This window comes from Staurois parvus, unplaced genomic scaffold (assembly GCF_062004578.1).
Source record: "Staurois parvus isolate SC_StPar_1 unplaced genomic scaffold, SC_StPar_1.0 ptg000401l, whole genome shotgun sequence".
In the NCBI taxonomy this organism is placed as follows: domain Eukaryota; kingdom Metazoa; phylum Chordata; class Amphibia; order Anura; family Ranidae; genus Staurois; species Staurois parvus.
Window position 1 is genome coordinate 34064 of NW_028318197.1, and position 17080 is coordinate 51143.

The following is a 17080-nucleotide window of genomic DNA, read 5'->3' on the forward strand; positions in this document are numbered from 1 at the left end:
ATTTATATATGTGTGTGGGTGTATTTATATGTATATATGTTTATATTTATTATTTTTTTCAGGTATTTATATATCGCTGTCAATTTACGCAGAGCTTTACATATATATTGTACATTCACATCAGTCCCTAACCCTGAAGGGGTGTACAATCTAAGGTCCCTAACTCACATTCATACATACACATACTAGGGACAATTTAGACAGGAGCTAATACACCTACCAGCATGTCTTTGGAGTGTAGGAGGAAACCAGAGTACCTGGAGGAAACCCACGCAGACACAGGGAGAACATGCACACTCCAGGCAGGTGATGCCGTGGCTGGGATTTGAACCAATGGCCCTAGTACTGCCAGGCGAAAGTGCTAACCATTTAGCCACTGTGCTGCCCCTGTGTGCGTGTATATATGTATGTATGTATGTGTGTATATATGTATGTGTGTGTATGCATGTATATATGTGTGTGTATATGTATGTATATATGTATGTGTGTGTTTGTGTGTGTATAGCAATGACAGCTACAATAAGAGATCTGCTGATCCTCATACAGGGATGATGCCATTACATACAGAAAACAGACACCGTGTAACCTTCATTCCCTTCTCTCCACAGAATAGAGAACATCTGATTGTATGCAGACAGAATTTGGAGCAGGTAGGACAATTACTGACAGAACACACTTTGGTACCCATGACCACACCTCTATCCACCTTTATTATCACAATGCTCAGCGATTTTATTGGGAGGTGTATAGCCATTCTTACAATTGGGGGAGTCAATAGCTGTAGGGTACAGAGACTAGAGAAACTTGGGTATGCTACTAATGATTGCAGTGTAATTATAATTGTGTGCCTAGACTGGCAGAATACATTTTCTGTTGTCATTTGTGAAATGTACAAATAGAGGAAAAATCCACTACACAGAGGAGACAGGGATCCTCACAAATATTGTCCAAGAAACATTTTATGTGGTTTAGAAAAGAAATGGAGAAATGAAAACTAGGAGGAAAATTATGTTTTTTTGTCATTTAGTTTTGGATAGAGTGCAGAGAGATTAGAACACCTATTAGGTTTTTATTGCTGTTTGTGCCCCCATTAGGGAGATTCCCCCTCTCTATTTGTCATTTTTATCATTATCATTGAAAGTGAAAGTAAAAGAAAATCTAAAATTAAGGGTTGTCTTCAGGAGGGGAGATCTTCCAATGGGAACATTAGTTCTGGTAATCTGGGGAATTTCCTTAATTTGCAGGGTATTCCTCTCGCTTCCTGTTTGGCTATGGGACAGGATGTGAAGGGAAATCTCTGCAATGGGACACAGATGGCAAATAAAGATCTGACAGAAGTTATAACTCTTCCTTGCTCTATGCAAAATGAAAAAAAAATGTTTGCCTATAGTTCTACCTGAAGGTGATTCACCCTCTCTATTTGTCCTGTTTACCTATGTCATTGAAAGTGAAAGTAAAAGAAAATCTAAAATTTTAGGTTTTCCCCAGAAAAGCAATAGAGGGGAAATCATCTAATGGGGACACTAGTTCTGGTGACCTGGGGGGCCCCAAGAAATTCCCTTAAATTGCAGGGATTTCCTCCCACTTCCTGCTTGGCTATGGGACAGGAAGTGAAGGCATATCTCCCCAATGGGACACAGATGGTGAAAAAAAAAATCTGAACCTCCCTTGCTCTATCCAAAATTTAAAATACAGTTTTTCCTATAATTCTACATTAAATGATCGGTTTCTATGAGCAGAAGCTCTTCTTTTGCATTTTGTTCTCTTTCCAATATGTCAAATTTGGTGGGAATAAATTTTGAGGTTGATTGACTAAAACTGGAGAGTGCAAAATCTGGTGCAGCTGTGCATGGTAGCCAATCAGCTTCTAACTTCAACTTATTCAGTTAAGCTTTGACAAAATAACTGGAAGCTGATTGGTTTTAGTAAAACAAGCCTGAACACAGATTTGATTTCTGATTTTGTCCCATGCTGTCTGACATTATAGAATTTGAAACATATATATTGAAGGCATTTAGATGTTTTTATTCTTTCTGTATCTCATGTATGTACAGTGGATACCTTATTTATTTTTTTAATTATACAAGTAAAAAACTAATACTATTTGCCCCAAAAAATCTGTATGTTTTATTGGATTGTAAATCAGATTGTTCTGTATCCAAAAGTATCAAATTAGGTTCAAATTTTTTTTTTTTATGTCATGAATGTGATTGGACATTCACAACAGACACAAGCCAGTGAAGGAAATGACTGCTTTTGCAAAGCAGGCTATTGTACTTCCATGGGACACATAGGAGTTGATTTACTAAAACAGGAAAGTTCTGGTTCAGCAGTGCATGGTAGCCAATCAGCTTTTAACTTCATCTTGTTCAATTAAGCTTGGGCAATAATACCTGGAAGCTGATTGGCTACCATCCACAGCTGCACCAGATTTTATACTTTCCAATTTTAGTAAATCAAACCCATATTGCTCTCCCATCACATCTTATTATTTATCTAGTTTACTTAGGAAATCTCATTATGAAAATGTATTTGAAGTATTATGTGTATATGATTTTTTTCTAATTTGTGTTATGTGGTCAGCCTTGTATGCATAACATCAGGGATGGAGTATTCAATTAGATTGATATTGTGTTCTTTACTTTGTATAGTTGTATCCAGCTTTATTTGGTATCCAAACACTGACAAACTAAAACAACTTTGCTAATACAGATCTAAAGAAAGGAGAAAGAAAAAAAAAGGAGAAAATTAAAAAAAAAGAAATGGCTGAAAATCTACTTTCTTTAATCAACTAAGAATGCTCATTACATATAATAAAATCCGTAGGGAATAAATTATTAAAAAGAAAACATGAGTTGAAAAATGTGAAATACCAGTCAAAATATTAAAATAAAAAATTCATAGTTGAATATTTGGATAAATCAAGAATTAGTTGTTAGAAAAAATAGGAAATACATGCCATTCAGTCACATTTCACTGGGATGTTGTTTGCTGATTTTTTAAAATAAAAAGCCTCCTACACAGTCTAACTAATGTGATTACTAATGTAATTTCTGACCAGTGATGACCATCTTCAGCAGGATTCTGTATATACATAAAATGAGCGTGAAAACAAGATGAAGGACAGCAGAAAAGAAATAAATTATAAGCAACAAGGAATGGTAGATACATTCACAATTACTTCGCCTGAAGCTTATGACGTGTCTCCTGGAACAATACCTGCAGCAAGTGTAGAGTGAATTGATTATTCCCTCTTTATATTAAACCTTCAGGACAGAAATGTACATATTCATCTTCTGTTTCAATACATTTTTATTAAAGGATTTATAGTTATACATAACATTCCAATTTCAATCAAAGAGGGTACACATTCATGTTCAGCTAGATCCCCAATGGGAACAAAAGATTTAGGAAAGAAAATTAATGGAAAATGTCTGCTTTCAAAGCTGCAGTTCTTTTTCCCCCACGTTTCCTAACCCATGTATTACCTGGTCATTTCAGGAGGTCTGCAGGAAGCATTTTTTCTAAAGATTGTAAATTAAGTTACATTTATATTTAAGTTATAATTTACATTTATTGTATTTAAATGAAATGTAAGCTTCCAAAATATCCAAAATACACAGCTGTTTTTAGTGGAAGAACTGGGAAAGAGCTGTGAGAAATTGCTGTGATTAAATTACAATTTAGGTAAAGTACTTATGTAGTGGAAATACATATTTCCTATTAATATATATTTATCATAAAGATTAGTAAGCAGTTGGATGTTTTTCTGTTGATTTAAAAAAATATATATTTATTTTAATGGTCAACATACTTTGTTCTTTTTGTGGAAAGTCCATGTACAGCAAAATTAATTAATTAAAAATTATTATTATTATTAATAATAATAATAATAATAATACTAATAATAATAATAATATATTTTAGAGAATGAAATGGTACATAAATATGTTGTTTAATTGCCAGAATTGGATTGCAGATGTCAGTTCCTTTGATTTAACCTGAGCATGCTTTTTAATAAGTGTGTAGGTGCTTCTATTTTTTCACAAGTTCATTCTTTTCAACAAATAATCAAGGGGTTGGAAGTAGGAATTTATGTGTGTATTCACTGTCTGTTCACTTTCAATCGGAATTTCCTCTTTGCAAGGTAATTTTTTTTCTTAGCTTAGTGAATGCAATGAAAAATCACACTTCATCACATCCATGGGGGAAAAAAAAGTATTTTTGCTTGTACATTATTGGATTATGTAAGTGAGCAGAGCTTCACTTCATTCACTAAAAGCCAAGGGAAAATTAAAGTTAAAATTCCCCTGCAAAATAAACAGCCTACTTGCTTTTAGTAAATCAACCCATGTTGCATCATAATTATCAATAAGTACTTAATTTATGTGTTTTTATTCACTATAATTTCAATAGTTTATATATATATATATATATATATATATATAAAATCATTTTTAATAATAATAGTTTATTATATGCAGTAATATATATTGCATTATAAACTATCTATCTTGAAGATTTCTTTATTTTGTGTACCTCGAATGTTTGTTTAAATTTTTAGTGCAAAAGTAAGAACAGGTCCAAGGAATGTTTTAGTTAGATACAACAAAAATCCTAATTTTAAGTAGCATTTTGTTTTAAAATGTCAAGTCATTTTGAGTAATGCACATATTTTTTTGTTCATTGTATTTCTAAAATATCTGTTGGTTAAGCTTTTATGTTCAGCTTTGTTCACCATCCTTCTTTATTTGCATTTTGTATGTAGTTAGTTAAAATGTTTTTTAATTACTTTTGCAAAATCAATTAAGGAATCCATTAGATAATTGTCACCAAGATTTAAATGTGGTATTTTCTTGTGTTACATTTATTTTCACCTTTTAAAATTGACTCAGCTGGTTCTGCTATCTGGGTTCTGTAGCAGACATTTTGTCAGACAAATTTTTGGTGCAAAAAAAGTTTACTTTTCCACCTAAAAATAATTATGAACTGGCCATTTTGTTTTACTTTTTGCAGTAAATGTGTTCTAAAACAAAATAAAGTACATAAGCAGATATTGCCTTCAATAAAAATACATAAGCAGACATTGCCTTCAGTAAAGTCAATAGTGAGATATACGCAGCTGAAGTTACTTGCAAATTTTGACTTTTGTTAGCAAAGGTTAAGGTCTCACAGTCTCACGAGCTTTCCTACTAGTTAATGAGTCTACCCAGCAGACCAAATGATATAAAAGAAGGGGTTGAGTCATACACACAGTTGCCTAATGTACATCTTTGGATCTGCTGATTATGAATCAGCTTGGTGATGCATCTCTTTTGGGATTGCTCAGTTTGAGGTTTTTAGTCTGATACATTTTGTTTGAAGGCAGTGCAATGCTTCTGCTTTATTGTCTCTTTAGCTATCCCATATTGCAGTAGCAGTCCTTGGTCAGATGTTATATGTTTATATGTAAAACAAAGATTATATACAGTATGTGTAGAAAATACAATTGACCTTTAATCATTGTAATTTCCCCTTAAATCCCAACTTTATCCCAACTTTTCTTTTTAGGTTTGTGTGAAACGAGGAAGGGTTTGAACTCTGTCTGTTTTGTATTGCTGTTTCTGATATTTTCCCTTGTTTCCTAATTTGCCTAACACTTGTCACCTGAATAGGAAGTGAGGGGGAAATCCTGCCAGTGGTGATGTAAACAATAAAAGATGCCAACCTGGCTACAATACATTTTTATTGCTTTCTGTGTCCTTATCACTATATATATATATATATATATATATATATATATATATATATATTGTATATACATTTTTATGTATATAAATTAAATATTAATTAAAGTGAATTTCTGGGTACACAGTTAAATTAGTTTACTGTTTTACTTTCCAAAGGTTTTTTTTACATTTCGTACAGACATTTTTGTAATATGCATACTACTCTCCACTCACCCCTCCCCCCAAAATGATTGGTGATCTGATATTTATAGCAGATAAAATGTAGGGAGCACAAATGCACAAAATGAATGCAAAAGCAAGGAGATCTGTGCACTTCAGGTCCTCAGATTCAGCTTTTTTTATACAAATAATAGCGATCAGCACAGCTAAATCAGCCAAGATCACCAGATTTCACTTTAAATCTTGTGGGACTAAAGCCAGCCATAGATGGAGCAATTTTCTTTCCTGCAACCAGGGGTTGCAAGGAATGAAGTTGCTTGATTCCCCCATCAACACAGATAGTGGTTATCTCTATACTCCTGCCAGGAGAAAACAATGATTACAGCTAGCAGCTATAATTGCATGTAAAATTAGACAAGCTGGTTGTACCCAAGTTTATCGATCGATCAATCAATTTGGGTACATTCAGCCTGTCCATACATGGTTCGAATATATGCCAGGATTCAAATCGTTTATGGCTGGCTTAAAGCTGGCCATACATGGATTGTAATTTGGATGATTTAGCAGGGACTGGCCGGTTTTCGATCCTTGTGTGGCCACTATGGTTGAATAGAAGTTAATCTGCCAGATTGACTTCTGTTTAACTGCCCTGTTGGTATCTGTTTGCTCAATCAGTGCTGCAGGCTATAGCCCTGAGATGTGTACTCTGAAGCTGGGGAAATCTCCCCACTGTCAGAATACAATGACACAGTAGGGAGGATTCCTACATCCACATCAAGTCTGTAGATGGAAGAACAAATGTTCACATGAAAATTCTAATCAGTACTGTCAATGATATGAGAAATGTCATTTGAAAGTTCTTACAAAAGAAAAGTGTGCTTTTAATGTTTGATTTTGGAATGAATGGACTTTCCCGAACTAAAACCACATTCACTGTTAGAAATGTGTTAGTTTTAGAAACATTTTCCATCCTCCTTTGAATTTTCTCATCATTGACCTCACTGACCATTAGAAAATCAAAAAATGTTCTTAAAACAGAATTTTGCTAATTAAATTCTACTAGCATATGGCCAGCTTAAGAGGCTGATTTACTAAGAAGTTAAAAATCTTTGCTGAAAAAAAAGTGTGAAGATTTACTTAAATTATCCAATCATATGAAAAGTGTTCACACATAACTGGATATTTAAAAGTAACAGGAATGAGCTTTTTTAAAGATCAGATAATTGAGTTGAATATTTATGCAACATTTTCAGTGAATGTAATCAGCTTCTTTAGTAAATCAGCCTCTTAACAGTCAGAAGCACCATTAACTTTTTTTACTTTATGCTGCAGATATCCAGCTGTGAGGCTGAAGGCAGTTTTATGTCAGCATGTAACTGGTAATTTTTAAGAGGAATTTAAGATGAAAAGTAAATCTTTCAGGACACTGCTTAGGCGCAATTATCAATTCTGTGTGTATATGTATAAGATAGCAAATCTTCACTTTTTGAGTTCAGATCCACTTTAACCGCTTTCCTGCTGCCCTGTAGCAGAAATACTGCTACAGGGCAGCAGGGCTGCACAAAATCACGTTAGCAGAGCAATACAAAGCAATATACTGACACAGTGAAACACACACACAGCACATGATGTAAAACAGCACATAACACACAGTTAACCCTTTGATCATCCCAGATGTTAACCCCTTCCTGCCCAGTATCATTAGTACAGCGTCAGTGCTTTTTATTATCACTGATCACTGTATTAGTGTCACTGGGGATGTGAGTGACAATCAGTTCCCGCCTAGTGTCAGAATGCCCGCCGCAGTGCCGCAATAAGTCGCTGATCGCCGCCATTACTAGTATTAAAAAAAAAAAAAAATTCCAGTATCTATACCGCCATTTGTAAACGCTATAACTTTCATGTAAACCAATTAATTTACATGTATAAAGATTTTTTTTAGCAAAGACATGTAGCAGAATACATTTTGGCCTAAATTTATGACAAAATTGATTTTTAAAAATTTTTTACTGGACATGTTTAATAGCAAAAAGACAAAAATATAGTTTTTTTCTCACAATTGTTGTTTTTTTTTTGTTTATTGCACAAAAAATTAAAAACACAGAGGAGATCAAATACCACCGAAAGAAAACTACTTTTGTGCTAAAAAAGGACATAAATTTTATTTGGGTGCAGCATTGCATGACCGCGCAATTGTCAGTTAAAGTAACGCAGTGCCTTATCAAAATGGCCTGCTCAGGAAGGGGTGTAAATCCTCTGGAAGGCAAGTGGTGGAAGAAAAACCTTACATTCAAATACTCCTCCCATGTTCATTAACCTCTTGGTGCCGGCTGAATGCAAATGTGCAGCCTCCCGGCATCTGGGCCTAGACGCCGAGCGGCCGCACATTTGCTTTCTATTAAAAAAAAAATGTGCTGAGAGCACGCGCCCTGCGAGCTCCCAGCACACATGTCCGGTCATGGCGTGTCACGGCGGTCACATGACCCTAAACCACGCCCCGCCTCCCGCCTTCTGAAACCCTTAAAGGGCCGGGAGGCACCGGCACCAAGGGATTAAGGATATCTAAGATAATCATTATGTGCCAAACTGTTAAAATTGCCATTTTCGTACCTTTTTCTTGGTGTTTACTTGCTGTTATGTGGCCGCATTCCCCCTCCTTGCAGAGTGTAAGGGCGGCTAGTGTTTATATATTAAGTCCTTGCAACATCGCTTCCAGAAGTACCCTTCAACACTTTCCTGTCAGAGCTCATGTGAGGTCATGAATAAGGCAGGCTGCTTGGGGCAGGTAAAAAATCTTGCATACAGCGCACTGCACCTAAAATGTGCATATTTAACCGCTTCCTGACCGCCCTATAGCAGAAATACTGCTACAGGACAGTTTAGGTGCGCAAAATCAAGTATATATCACGTGATTTTGCATTCCCGGGTAGGGAACACACGTGAGGTCGTTACCATTAGTGGCCGCGGCTGTCAATCAAAGGGTCCTGGTCGGTAATTACTCGTCGGCACCCGGTGATTGCCAAGCATCTCCAATGGGGAGGAGAACTGTTTGTAAACAAAACAGTTCTCCTCCCTGTCAGGTCCTGCACACTGATTTGGATGGCTGTGCACAGCACAACCATGCAAAGCAGTGTGCTTACAGTGAAGCACATGGACACAGCACATAGTAACACAGCACACAGTTAACCCTTTGATCGCCCCTCATGCCCAGTGCCATTAGTACAGTGTCAGTGGTTTTTTTTAGCACTGATCACTGGGGATGTCAGTGACACCAAGTCAGTTCCCCCTCAGTGTCAGAATGCCCACCGCAGTGCCGCTGTAAGTTGCTGATCGCAGCTATTACTAGTAAAAAAAAAAAAATCCCGGTATACATACTGCCATTTGTAAACGCTATAACTTTCACGTAAATTAATTTACACATATTGGGATTTTTTATAGCAAAGACATGTAGCAGAATACATTTTGTCCTAAATTTATGACAATATTTGATTTTTAAAATTTTTTTACTTGTCATGTTTAATAGCAAAAGTCAAAAATGTAGTTTTTTTTCTCAAAAATGTCTTTTTTTTATAGCACAAAAAAATAAAAATGCACAGGCAATCAAATACCACCGAAAGAAAGCTCAATTCGTGAGAAAAAAGGATGTAAATTTAATTTGGGTGCAGCGTTGCATGACCACGCAATTGTCAGTTAAAGTAACGCAGCGCTGTAATGCAATAAATGGCCTGGTCAGGAAGGGGGGAAATCCTCAGGAGAGCAAGTGGTTAAATGGGCCTTACTGCTTCCTGGGTCAGCTATCTGCTCATTGGACAGAGGTGATGATGCCAGAATTACTGTCCAATGAGAATGCTGGAGGCTGAAAGGTGGCATCAAAAGATGAACTGCTGAACAAGAAATATGAAGTGTGTCACCTGTCTGGCTATGCAGTGTGGACAATGTGTGGACAATGTGTCTATGTCCCAAGAATGGCTGTACATACATACCAAAAGTAAACATTTATGTGTTTCATCTGTTTATTTACTTGCTTGTCAAGAGTTCTACTTTAAATATACAGAATGTGTAAAGTAACGATTTATTTATAATCTTCAATGTAATAACACTTTACTATAAATAAATTAGGACAAATGTATCCAAATGCAACATTTTTTTTCGTTTTGAGTAAGCACTGCCGTGGGAGCCTGAATTAAGCTGGCCAGGATGGGCAGATATCTCCATGGCCATCATTTTAGTAATGATATCGGCAAGTAGGGGTAGCACAGTGGCACTTCCGCCTGGCAGTACTAGGGTCGTTGGTTCGAATCACAACCACGGCACCACCTGCCTGGAGTTTGCATGTTCTCCCTGTGCCTGCGTGGATTTCCTACGGGTACTCCGGTTTCCTCCCACACTCCAAAGACATGCTGGTAGGTGAATTGGCTCCTGTCTAAATTGTCCCTAGTATGTGTATGTATGAATGTGAGTTAGGGACCTTAGAATGTACGTCCCTTGAGGGTTAGGGACTGATGTGAATGTACAATATATATGTAAAGCGCAGCGTAAATTGACGGTGCTATATAAGTACCTGAAATAAATAAGTAAGTCCATGTCGGGCACTCCCTCCATCATACTGAGAAGAGTGCAGGAAATGTGAATTCCTCCTGTGTTAGTCATTGCTAAAGTGGAACTTGGTCTCCCCTTCTCTTCAGTCAGCCGTACTAAACTCTCTTGTCACAGTATTAACACAACTACTTGCTTCTACTTTCTGCTGAATTATCTGTATTTTCACTGAAAAGGAAAACATAAATCTGAAGATGCTCCTCCTTGTGATCTATGGTCAGTGAAAGGATGAAGTCAGCCATACATGTTATGTATCCCCCCCTTCTTTAAAAAGATCTAATTTTTTACTGTATGATAAATAGGAAATAATGCATATAAATATTTCACGTATACCAAATGTAGGTAGCATGTTAGAAGCTGAAAGTGCAGATGCCATGGTGAGATGAAATTCCATGGGGTTGATTTACTAAGGCAAATCCACACTTTCACTCTGTAAGAGAATTTGCTCCAGAGCTTGGTAAATGAGGTTAAGCTGCTTTTTGCAAAGAATACCCAATTGTATGCAAGGAAAATAAAAAAAAACAAACACTTTTTTGCATGCACATGATTGGTTGATGGAAGTTAGCAGAGCTTCCCCTCATTTACTAAACTCTGGAGCAAATTCCTTTGCTGAATGAAACTGCACTTGCAAGGTGCACAGTCTTTAGTATATTAACCCCTGTGCCTTGAATAGCCTGGTCCATTCGAAAAACAGACACGACTGGATGATTTAGAAGTTACTCACTTCCTTTCTAGCTAGTATGGATCCTGTAGATATTTAGTTAGAGGTGCACAGTAAGTGAAAGCACAATGAAAATAAGTCCTTCTCAGAGAGGAAGATTCAGTGCCAAAAAAGCCCATCAATAGTTCGATTGGCAGAGGCACCCGATGTGGTTGTTCAAAGGATAAGCACCAATCATCTGCTTTAGTAAAACATCCTATTATTTCACTCATTAAAACACATTTTGTGGCTTTAAATAGCCACTTCCTCAGTTCAAGGTGATAAATTTGATGTCTAGTATCATCTAGTATTTTGCTCCACTTGGAAAATATTCTTTATTGTCCACTAGGTGGAGTGTAGAGTTTGTTTCCCTGACGTCATCTAGGTGGAACACAAGTAGCCTACAAGCTAGTCGCCTAGTTTATCACCTCTAACTGAGGATGTGGCAGTTTAAAGCCACAAAATGCATTTTATTCAGTGAAGTAAAGTAATTGGATGTTTTACTAAAGCAGAAAACTCTATCTTTTGAACAACCACATCGGACGTCTCTGCCAATCAAACTACTGATGGGCTTTTTTTGCGCCAACTCTTCCTACCAATTCATTCACCCACCTGAGAACTCCACAGAGCACCCAGGATGGGAATGCCCGAGGCATAAAAAGAGAAACCACACCACATGGATGCAGGTTTTCTCCACCCATGTACTAGGAGGGCTGTGTATTCCCCCTTCCCCCTCCCCCCTGGGATCCACAGCCTCAGCAGATGTAAATAGATTTTGACCTTTTTTCCTTTTATTGTGGAAGCACTTTATCCTTGTTTCTGAATCCATATACTACGCTATAAGGACTCTCCCACCTCCTTAACTTTCCTTTTTTGGTGGACACTGTAAGCTTTGCCAGAGACCCTGGTCAGCTCCTCAGGATCCTTGGGTCCACGGTCTACCACCACACACCAGACCTTCTTCTTAGAGGGTCCAGCATGCCCTGCAGATTAAATCTTGTAACCCAAAAAGAATTGTGCAAAAGGGCGATGCTGCACCTATATATTCCAGACACAGGAAAAATCTAAAAATAGCCACTTCAAAGGTGCACAAAACCAAATATCAATAGTTCAGTAATACATTATATATAATCATAACTCATGATAGAAAACATCATACACAACATACATCAAAATACTGTACACGGTAAATTATCCATCACAAAACATGTAATTGAAACTTGTGATGATAAAAAGAGTAAGTTTCAAAAAATATTTATTAAAGTCCACTTGTGAAATCTTGAAAATAAGTGAAAATCCGTGTGCAATAGTCCCCAGCCACCTTAAAACAAGTGTGCCAGTTCCCTTATCAAATGGTAATGATCAATAAGTTATAGAAGATCAACAGCGCTCTTATAATTTGGAGATCATTAATTTCTGCCAGTGTATGCAGACTTATGAGCACAACTGTTTGTTTGTGATAGACACTTTACCATGTATTTTGATGTATGTTGTGTATTATTATTATTATTATTATTATACAGTATTTATATAGCGCCAAAGGGTATGCTCAGCGCTGGAGGTCCTGTGAGGAGCGGAGGGCACGGGTAGGGTAGTATCTGGGTATCAGGTCAGTTATGTAGTTCGGGGCGGCATTGTGAATGGCCTTGTAGGTCAGGGTTAGCAGCTTAAACTTGATGCGTTGGGCAATTGGGAGCTAATGAAGGGATTGGCAGAGGAGGAGGCAGATGTGGAGCGCTTGGTGAGGTGGATGAGTCTGGCCGCTGAGTTTAGGATCGACTGGAGTGGGGATAGCATTCGTTTGGGTAGGCCAGTGAGAAGGGAGTTGCAATAGTCCAGGCGTGAGATGATGAGGGAGTATACGAGTTGTTTGGTGGTGTCTGGGGTGAGGAATGTGCGTATCTTGGAGATGTTGCGGAGGTGGAGCCTGCAAGATCTAGATAGCAGTTGGATGTGGGGTAGGAAGGAAAGGTGGGAGTCCAGGGTGACACCCAGGACTTTGGTGTGTTGGGTGGGAGAGATGGTGGCGTTGTTAGTAGTGATGGAGAGGATGGGGGGGGGCACAGGGTGGGGGGAAGACCAGGAGCTCGGTTTTGGATAGGTCAAGTTTGAGGAAATGGAGCGACATCCAGTCTGATATGTCGTTTAGGAGGTGGGCGATGCGGGCAGAGAGTGAGGGGGTGAGGTGGGGGGTGGTATGACGTTTTCTATCATGAGTTATGATTCTATATGATGTATTACTGAGTTATTGATATTTGGGTTTTCACTCTTTTGAAGAAGTTATATTTAGAACAAATTTTGTGGAAGCACATTTTATTTAAAGATCTGTTATGAAAGAAATAATGGTTAACAATGATGTTTTTCCTACTGAAAAATCTGCCTTTTTAAAGAGACCCTTTACATTGGTGGTGAATGACAGAACACTATGCAGTTAGCATTGACCAGCAAGCCATCCCGACCAAGATAGTGATTGATGCACCAAACAAATAACTGTATATTACTGATGGGAACCTTCTTGTTAGTTCATAGTTCTGGTGCCAAAATTATATATTCCACATTACATGGTAGTTGAACCTGCCGATCGAGTTCAATTCATATTTCTGGAACAAGACATGGACACCATCTATTAGCCACCAATGTCTTCTTCCTCTGCATTTGTTTTCCTATCACCCTTTGTGTCTCTCAGAGCTCAGAGCCTGTGCTTTTTCTTTTAGACCCAGTTGCCTGGCTGCCTGGCAAGGTGTTGCTGAATTCACCCCCTGCAGTTCGCATTTGCTCTTTGATGTCAGGATTGTAGTTTCTACTGCACATTCTCCAATTCTCCATTTCATGCAGTCCCTAAGTACCAGTGCTGTCACATAGGACTCAAATAAGTGGATCACTTGTTCCATCATACCTGGAGGTATTCTGAAACATACAACTAAAGGGAAGGTTAGTACGTGCTGCTGGTTGGGTTGGCATTGAAGCTGTTACTTTTTCCTATATGCTTACCAGAAGCTGTGGGCTGTTTTAATGCAAATCTGACATAATCTTAGGGGATCATTCACACCAGTGTGTTATGCTAACACACCATAAACACATTAGTGGCCACATGTAAAAGACAGAACTTCTCAAACACCTTTCATTCATCCTTATATCAGTTTTCCTCCCACTGAGGGTGCCAGCACCTCTAAGAGTACATCTTACCCCATGAAACAATCATAATAACAAAATTGAGGGGTGCACAACACATAGATCAATCACATCTGCTGGAAAGCTAGCAGAGGCATCAGCTTAGCCACAGCCCTCTACGACTTAAGCCCAATCAGAGTGAAATGCGTCAGTGGGCTGTGGTCAAGATGCAGGAACTGTAGCTGAAGCCCGTGCCAGCTTACCAGCGGATGTGGGCGATCTATGCGGTTTGTGTCTCTGAATTTTGCTATGCCCATTTTAGTGCAGACACTGTGTGTTGCCTAAAGTACTCAAGATAGTCTTCATGTCAATGCCTGTTTTTCTGTGGACCTCCTTGGACACTAGACCAAATATATGTACATATATATATATATATATATATATATATATATATATATACAGTGGGGATCGAAAGTTTGGGCACCCCAGCTAAAAATTTGTATTAATGTGCACAAAGAAGCCAAGGAAAGATGGAAAAATCTCCAAAAGGCATCAAATTACAGATTAGACATTCTTAGAATATGTCAACAAAAGTTAGATTTTATTTCCATCATTTACACTTTCAAAATAACAGAAAACAAAAAAATGGTGTCTGCAAAAGTTTGGGCACCCTGCAGAGTTAATATCTTGTACTGCCCACTTTGGCAAGTATCACAGCTTGTAAACGCTTTTTGTAGCCAGCCAAGAGTCTTTCAATTCCTGTTTGAGGTATCTTTGCCCATTCTTCCTTACAAAAGTCTTCCAGTTCTTTGAGATTTCTGGGCTGTCTGTCACGCACTGCTCTTTTAAGGTCTATCCATAGATTTTCAATTATGTTGAGGTCAGGAGATTGTGAAGGCCATGGCAAAACCTTCAGTTTACGCCTCTTGATGTAATCCCCCGTGGATTATGAGGTGTGTTTAGGATCATTATCCATTTGTAGAAGCCATCCTCTCTTTAACTTCAGCTTTTTCACAGATGGCATCAAGTTACCATCCAAAATTTGCTGAAATTTTATTGAATCCATTTTTCCTTCTACTCGTGAGATGTTCCCTGTGCCACTGGCTGCAACACAACCCCAAAGCATGATTGATCCAACCCCATGCTTAACAGTTGGACAGAGGTTCTTTTCATTAAATTCTGTGCCCCTTCTTCTCCAAACGTACCTTTGCTCATTCCGGCCAAAAAGTTCAATTTTAACCTCATCGGTCCACAGAACTTGTTTCCAAAATGCATCAGGCTTGTTTATGTGTTCATTTGCAAAGTTTAAAAGATGATTTTTGTGGTGAGGACGTAGAAGAGGTTTTCTTCTGATGACTCTTCCATGAAGACCATATTTGTACAAGTATCTCTTTATAGTGGAATAGTGTACCACAACTCCAGTGTCTGCCAGATCTTTCTGGAGGGATCGTGCAGTCAAACGTGGGTTTTGAATTGTTTTTCTCACAATCCTGCGAGCTGTTCTGTCTGATATTTTTCTTGCTCATCCAGGTCTTGCTTTAACTTCCACTGTTCCTGATGACTGCCATTTCTTAATTACATTCCGAACAGAGGATATTGACATCTGAAAACGCTTTGCTATCTTCTTATAGCCTTCTCCAGCTTTGTGAGCGTCAACTATTTTCAGTTTCAGTTTTCTAGACAACTGCTTAGAAGAACCCATGGTGCTGATTGTTGGGGCAAGGTCAGATGAGTCTGGGCATTTAAAACCTTTGAGATTGACATCACCTGGTCTTTCCAGACGATGATTGAGAACAATCCATGACACTGGCAGGTCTCAGCTTTGCAAAGGGGGCAGTGCATGCTATAAATTCTGCAGGGTGCCCAAACTTTTGCAGACGCCATTTTTTTGTTTTCTGTTATTTTGAAAGTGTAAATGATGGAAATAAAATCTACCTTTCCTTGGCTTCTTTATGCACATTAATACAAATTTTTAGCTGGGGTGCCCAAACTTTTGATCCCCATTGTATATATATATATATATATATATATATGTACAGTGCTTACACCCCTTTTGAAAAGTAAGATTTGAATCAATAATTAAATTAATAATTTCCAAACTTTTGACAAAACTGAGTTTTATAGAACATTTGTTTAGCTCATTACATGAAAGTAAGGTAAAATAATATAACTTCGATTACAAATATTCAGTTTTAGTCAAATTATTGATGCAAAAATGATTCCACCCCACAACAAAAACTGCTACATCTAGTATTTTGTATGACCTCCATGATTTGTAAGGACAGCACCAAGTCTTCTAGGCATGGAATGAAGAAGTTGGTGACATACTGCAACATCTATCTTTTTCCATTCTTCAAGAACGACCTCTTTTAGAGCCTGGATGCTGGATGGAGAGTGACGCTCAACTTGTCTCTTCAGAATTCCCCATAGGTGTTCAATTGGGTTCAGATCAGGAGACATACTTGGCCACTGAAGCACTTTCACCCCGTTCTTCTTCAGAAATGCAACAGTGGCCTTTCTAGGCGGGCTTCTTTGTGCATGGGCTTTAGGAGAGGCTTCCTTCATGGATGACACTCATGCATGCCATTCCTCTGCAGTGAATGCTGTATTGTGTCATGGGAAACAATCACTCCAGTTTGACTTTCTACTTGTTTAGTTAACTGTAGTGAACTTGCATGGCGATTTTCACGTCTGTGAGATGGTTGCAGTTCCATCTTTGTTAAATGTTTGTATCACTTTTGCTACAGTATTCTGACTGATAAGTAAAGCTTTGCTGATCTTGTAG

General features: G+C 37.9%; 1 long non-coding RNA gene across 1 annotated transcript in view; it reads left to right on the plus strand.

Annotated features, from left to right (window-relative positions):
• The first annotated feature begins 604 nt into the window (after window positions 1-604).
• LOC149455260 (uncharacterized) overlaps window positions 605-17080 on the plus strand; it is a 68523-nt gene continuing 52047 nt past the window's right edge. Inside the window, exon 1 of the long non-coding RNA XR_016314085.1 lies at window positions 605-650. This is a non-coding gene — a long non-coding RNA (uncharacterized LOC149455260). The remainder of the gene's footprint in view (window positions 651-17080) is intronic.